Here is a 7,161-nt window from a genome sequence, read left to right as displayed (position 1 = left end):
ACCCCAACCGATGGCGGAATCATCGGGGCATGGCACTGAGCGAAACAGATTGTTCAGAAGTTTCCACAACAACTATTCATAAAATCCAGTTATAGATACGTCCCATACCGTATCCCGAATTAACAAATACATTATTACAGATAACATCCAAACAAGTAATTCTGTTCCGACAACTCAGATTTAACATAAATAATTATTGTTTAATGCTTCTAAGACCCAGCCTGACAAGATCTACGGACAACTATGCCCTAGTTGCTTGTTCCTGACAGACAACTATTTGTTGGGGGCCTCTAAAGCTTTATTCTAGCTTCACTTCCCTAGCAAGCAAATATCTTAAACACCTGTCACATACGTTAAAATAAAGTCAATACATAAAATGTAAAGGTGAGCATACAAGTTTAATAATAGCATATAGAGTTAGAATAGTTTACGCATAACCAGCACGTACACAGAGGGAAATGATGCATGTTAATTATCGACATGGACCTATCGATACCAACGACTGCAGGTTGACTATCCGAGACAGTTCGCAATACATGATTACCACCGTAATCCATGCAAGTAATTGTCCTTAACAACCCCCGTGAGAACGGGTGCTGAGTCCAAACTATAGTACTATGTTGTTAAGGCAGGTAAACAGCATTCCACGTGTAAACATAACAACAAGCATTCATTTAGTCACGTAATACATGCAATCGGTTAGCGTTCAAATAGTTTGAATAGTGTGTTCGATTGTGATTTTTGGTAAGTAACGTATGTAACCCAAAAGTGCTAAAGCAAAAAGGGATTCGAGTATACTCACAGTGATTGATTATGGATTGAAGGGAGCGCTGAGAGTAGGGTTAGCCTGAATAGTTCGATAGCATAACGATAAGTAACGCGGAAAATGCAAACAAGTGTAAATGGATCGAATAGCCTGGTCGATCGAACAGCAGGTTCGATCGAATGGGCTGTTCGTTCGGTTTGAAAGTCCGTTTGAACAGTCCTGTTCGATCGACCGGTAGGCTCGATCGGCTGGACCATTCGAGTGGATTGTTTCTTCCTCTGAGAAGGATGTGTTTGTGTATGATGGTTTGAACTTTTGAAGTTTTTGTTGTAGCATTTGAGAACACTGAAGTGTTCTTACCTTTCAGGTCGATCGATCGAACGGTATGTTCGATCGGTCGGCTTAACCAATCGGTTAGGAACTTCAGAAGTGATCCTCAGCAGAATGTCACTCGATCGAACAGCATGCTCGATCGGGTGGCACTCCATACTACGAACGAGTTGTAAAATCGATTAAGTGTTGAAGCATAGTATCTCATGATCCGAAGAGTAATGTTTACCAATCGAGTAGCATATTCGATCGAACATCACCTCGTCAATAGCATACTTCATGAAGTTTGAAAGTGTGGGACCATGTGCTAGCCGATCGGCTGGCCCGGTCGATCGGCTGGTATGTCCAATCGGCTGGGCTGTTCGTTCGGACAACCTAGCCGTTCGGCCAGCAATTCTGACCTGGTCGGCCTTTCGTCTACCACTTGGCTGTTTTGATTGTTCTGCTATGATTTCAAGGTATTTTGACAGCGAGTTAAACCATAGAACGTGGGTTCTTACTTGCTTTACCGGTTCGGACAGGAACCACCCAAGTCCGGTCGGTGAATTGTTCGGAACAGTAGTTTGATGTTTAACCCGAAAATGTTAAGATTCTTGCAAATCTTAGTTTGTTTATGTGGAAATCGGTTAGATATAAGCTATTCATGGTTGAATGAGGCCAAGGTATGATGTTCTTCAAGAACACCATGATGACATCATCCAAGAACACTTAGATCTTCGTGATTTCACAGTTAGAATTCAAGTTTTGAAAGATAGAAAGGTGTAGAATTGTGTAATGATCAAAAACATACAAGAATTAGAGTGAAAACTTACCGAAGTTGAGAGAAATCTGAGAAAAGGTGAAGAACAAGGGCTGGTTCGGTCAGAGCTTTCCAAAAGTAGAAAGAGTGACAATGACAGGGCTATTTATAGGCCCCAAAAGAGGAAAGTGTCAACCGATCGGCCAGGACCTCCGATCGAATGGCCTGCTCGATCGAACAACCTGTTCGATCGGCTGGCCTGTTCGATCAGGGTGCTTCCTGTTCGATCAGCAACCCTTTTCGAGTGTTTCGCGACGGTTTTCGATATTTCGATTTCGATGGACAATGATACGAATACGATAGAGTTCCTAGTCAAATTACTTTCAGTCCCAACTACTATATCTAACATACAATCATCTGTAATTCACGTTTCGATGTCGGTTTCGATTGAGTTTGATTGCTTTTCGAGTTTCGATTGAGTTTCGATTAATCACCACACAAATCATAAAGTAAACACGCACAGGTAACACATAAGGCACACACACACGTATAACCATACCAAAATTCGCGTAATTCGAGTTTCGAGTTCGATGATAGTTAGATCGGTTTGATTACTGATTAGTTAACTTTATCGCATTGTTACTTCTTACTATTCACAGTCGTAAATCGGTCGCTTTGGTTAAACATTCGATCATTTCATTTAGACAACCCTTACTCCACATAATACAAAAGCAAAAGAAGCATTAATAGTCAAAGAAGTCAAAATTGACTTGGACTTTGACTTTGACTTTGACATTCAAAAACACGGGGTGTTACAAATGACAAATCTCAAATCACCATCGAGGGTCAAGTGATGCCGCATGCAACTAGTTTTAAGTATTTAGGATCCTTTGTTCAGAGAGATGGGGAGATATATAGAGACGTATCCCACTGTATCCAGGTCAGCTGGTGTAGGTGGAAAGCTGCCACTAGGGTGTTATGCGATAAGAGGTTCCCAACAAATTAAAAGAGAAGTTTTTTAGAGTTGTAGTTATACCTTCTATGTTATATGGGGCAGAGTGTTGGGCCATCAAGAAGACATAAGCACGCAAGATGGATGTAGCAGGAATGAGAATGCTGAGGTGGATGTGTGGGAACACAAAGGTAGACCGGATAAGAAATGAGGTTTTTCGGGAAGGTTAGGAGTAGCTAGTATTTCAGATAAGATAAAGGATGGAGATTTAGATGGTTTGGACACGTGAGGAGGAGACAAACGACAGCACCAGTTAGAGTTGTGGATAACTGCACTGTGGAAGGAAGAATGAGTAGAGGTGGATCTAAGTTGATTTAAAATGAACGGACTAGAGAAGATTAAATATATAGTTTAATATTGTATGTATTTTTAAATTTTAAATGTTATACATTAAATTGCAATTTTCTATGATAGTTTTTTCTTATTAACTTTTTTATAAATTTAGAATATGCAATTTTGTTTATATTTTTATATTTAGCTATGTTTAAATTTTTTAACATTCTGGCATCAATTTTGTTGAACGGAGTTCTATTTATAATAAGTTACTTTTTGGTAAGGATGAGCTTTTTTTTTTCAAATACTCGTACTCATATATGTACCCGTACCGATTTTAGATATTCGATACATGTATCGGTACCCAATTTTATTGATTATGGTATTCGGTACTTTCGGTATTGGTACGGGTAGTGGTACCGAATTTTATATAGAACTTTAAAAGTTTTTTTGTATATTATGTTTTATTTGGTATTACAGTATTTATGGTACTCGCATCGATTTTACCTATTTAGTACTCGTATCATATGATACTTGTTCCCATTTTACCTATTTAGTACTTTTAAAGTGCTCAAAAATAAAATAAAATAAAAACAAAATGGTACCAAAGCGGGTACCGTACCAAAATACTCGTACCCGTACCATACCAATATATTCGGTACGGTATGTGGTACTCAGTTATGTTCAAATTTGGTACGGGTACGGTACCAATCTCATCCCTACGTTTTGGTATCGGAATCTATACAAGTGTCAGTACTGTAATGAATCAAACTGATTCTGAATGAACAACATCGATACTAGTATCGTTATTATCAGAAGATATATTCATTTTTTATCGATGTAAGATACATGTTGAATTCATTTTGGGTATAACACAACTTTATCTTTTCAGTTTTTTTTCTTTTGGTTACTATAGCAAGTGTTGGTTCCGTCACAAATTAAACTGATATCAACTAAATTCCTGCCGTGTAGTGCCGGAAAATTCCACCGGTTTACACCTAATTAGTATTTAAGAATTACCAAACGTAACAATCATCAATGTTTTAATAATTACAGTTACAGTCCTTTATTTGTAAAACCTGTTACACCTTAGGTCGTTTAACCCTAACCTAGTTAAAACTTTAAGTTAAGTGAGGTCATGTGCAACCCATGTGAGGGCAAAATAGTAATCTAATACAAAAAAATATCAAAATTTAAAAATTATAAATCTAAACTATCATTATCATCTCCCATTTACTCTCCCTCTCTCTATCTCTCTCTCTCTCTCTCTCTCGCTCTCTCCCTCCCATGTATTCTCTCTCTATACATACCATTTTACAACCATCTTCGACAACTATCATCATAAAGCCACCACCACCTACACCACCGCACAAACATTAACCAACGGCTGAGATTATTTTCACCTCTCCAAAAAACCGACTCAAAACCCTGTATATATAAACCCTCATCGTCTCGTCATCATTCACCGTCTCCTACCTTCTCTCTCTGAAAACACTTCTCCCTCTAAAGAATTTGACAACGCATAACTTTTCAAAACCACAACAACGGCGTCTTCTGGGCTCGTTATGGTTATCCAGTTCGCTATGATAGTCGGATCTGGCCTTTCTCAGTCACCGACTACTTCTCCGAGGGGTTCGCCGACTACTTCTCCGATTTTACTGCCGTTGTCCCCTGTCGTTTCTCTGCCGACAGCCCCTCCAACCTCAAACATAGTATACGGCACACTAACAAACATAGTATGATTTGGTAAGAAATTGATGCGATTTTTCTTGTAAAGTACTATATCTGTTGCGATGAGTGTGTATGTATGAGTGATTGGAACAGTTGATATGAATTTGAGTGTGAATGATTGGTTTAGGGTTTTGAGAGCTGCCATGGTATGTACGCATGGGTGGTCTAGGGTTTGGTAGTTGAAAATTAATAAAATTGGTGGAATATATTGAAGAAAATTGGGATATTAGTAAACATGAAGAAGGTGGTATGGGAAGGGATCAGGAATCCTGATTCAGGATTACAATGAATCTGAAGGTTGATGAATATTTGTGGACTTTGTTATGTAGAGAGAGAAAGAGAATACAGGGGAGAGAGAGTACATAGAGATGATGATGATGATATTTTATAATTTTTATATTTTTATATTCTTTTTTTTGTTACATGACTGTTTTGCCCTCACATGGGTTGCACATGATCTTACTTAACTGAAAATTTTAACCAGGTTAGGGTCAAAGGACTTAAGGTGTAACAGGTTTTGCAAATAAAGGACTATGACTGTAATTATTAAAGTTAAAGGTCATCCATTGCAACCCACTATAAACATAAAGGATGAAAACTGTAATTTACCCTAAAAATAGTGAATTATACTCACGCATTGCAGCGGTTCGGTTTTAAAATACAATTTATATCAAAACATAGACAAAAAATAAGCGCGTAACAAAGATATATTTAGAATTTTTTTTAAATGTTATATTTGAAAAGAAGCAGAATATGTTATATTGATCGAAACCATAAAAACAAAAGGCAACACTAGTTCCGATAATGCGAATACCGATGCTGACATTGATCGGTAAGAACCGATTCGTTTCATTCAAAATGTGGATTTGTCAAGCATTGTTTTGTGGTATCCGAAGGCTCAGAAACTTTAGCTCGTTGTGGCTGCAATTAAACCCAACATTTCAAAATAAATCAACAAAGTCTTTAAAGGAAAAAGATACCACATGAGATAATAAGATGTGCACGTGTGTACACCAAAAAACATTATTCAAATCCTCTACATATTAATAAATAGGTAAATAATAATATTACCAATGGCAACGAGTGGCATCATGACTCGATTTGGGTGCGAATTTGGTGTTTAGTGTTAATTTTGATTAAAGGTCTACAAACCTTTTGTTTTGCCAAATCTGCTTGGATTATAAACCAAATCGATTTCATAAAATTTGATTAAAATCGGTTTGAGAAGAAAGTTGTTCAAATCATAAAACCTTATGGGCGAAAATATCTGAACCCTATTCAAATCAATTTGGGTTAGGTTGAAACCGGCTTGGATCAAACCAGTTCGAGTTGAAACCAATTTGGCTGGCGAGAGGGGAACCAGTATACAAACTAACGATTTAGGTTGGGTCAAAACCACATTGGGCTTTTTTCAAGTCCTTGATTGGTACAAATTAGGGCTTGCTAGCCCATTTGGTTACTTACCAAAACTGGGCCGAATAATAAAACAGTTATTAGTTCGTTTTGAATGGCGAAAAAAAAAACAGTTATTAGTTACACACATCATTCAAAACCCTAACAACCAAACCGTGCATCATCTTCTCCACCTCCAACAATGGCGGCACCACCACCAAACTCCGTCCAATGCTTCAGCCGGAAAAAAACCGTCGTAGCCGTGACACACTGCAAAGCCGGCAGAGGCCTGATCAAAGTCAACGGCGTTCCAGTAGAGCTCGTACAGCCGGAAATCCTCTGGTACAAAGCGTTCTAACCGATCCTTCTTCTTGGGCGGCACAAGTTCGCGGGAGTTGATAAGCGGATTAGAGTGAAAGGCGGAGGTCATACATCTCAGATCTATGCGATCAGGCAGAGTATTTTGAAGGCGATTGTAGCGTATTACCAAAATTTTATTGATGAAGAGCAGAAGAAGGAGATTAAGGATGTGTTAGTGAGGTATGATCGGACTTTGCTTGTGGCGGATCCGAGACGGTGTGAGCCGAAGAAGTTTGGTGAGCGTGGTGCTCGTGCTAGGTTCCAGAAGTCGTACCGGTGATCGGAATATTGTCATTTGTGTTATGTTGATGTTAGTTTTATGTTTTTGTTGGTTTCAGAAGTTTTGATATTTAAGGGAATGAATAATATGAACTCTAATGTGTTATGTTTTACGCCTCGCTTCCGATATGCGCATATAATGTGTATATATGTGGGCTCTTAGGCCAGTCGGTATGGGGGGTGGCCAAGGGACGGTGAGGCACGGCGCCGCCCGGAACACCGCCCCCCTTGGCCCGTCCCCGTCTTCACCAGCGGATCCCAGCCGTTCTGCGCCCCCCT

At 38.9% G+C, this 7,161-nt stretch overlaps 1 pseudogene; it reads left to right on the top strand.

The window, feature by feature from the left end:
* The first annotated feature begins 6,445 nt into the window (after positions 1–6,445).
* Positions 6,446–6,883, top strand: LOC110917960 (annotated as a pseudogene).
* The last annotated feature ends 278 nt before the right edge of the window (positions 6,884–7,161 follow it).

This window comes from Helianthus annuus, chromosome 16 (genome assembly GCF_002127325.2).
Source record: "Helianthus annuus cultivar XRQ/B chromosome 16, HanXRQr2.0-SUNRISE, whole genome shotgun sequence".
NCBI lineage: Eukaryota > Viridiplantae > Streptophyta > Magnoliopsida > Asterales > Asteraceae > Helianthus > Helianthus annuus.
The sequence above is the reverse complement of the archived record's forward strand: the minus strand, read 5'-3'. Positions and strand labels throughout refer to the sequence as shown.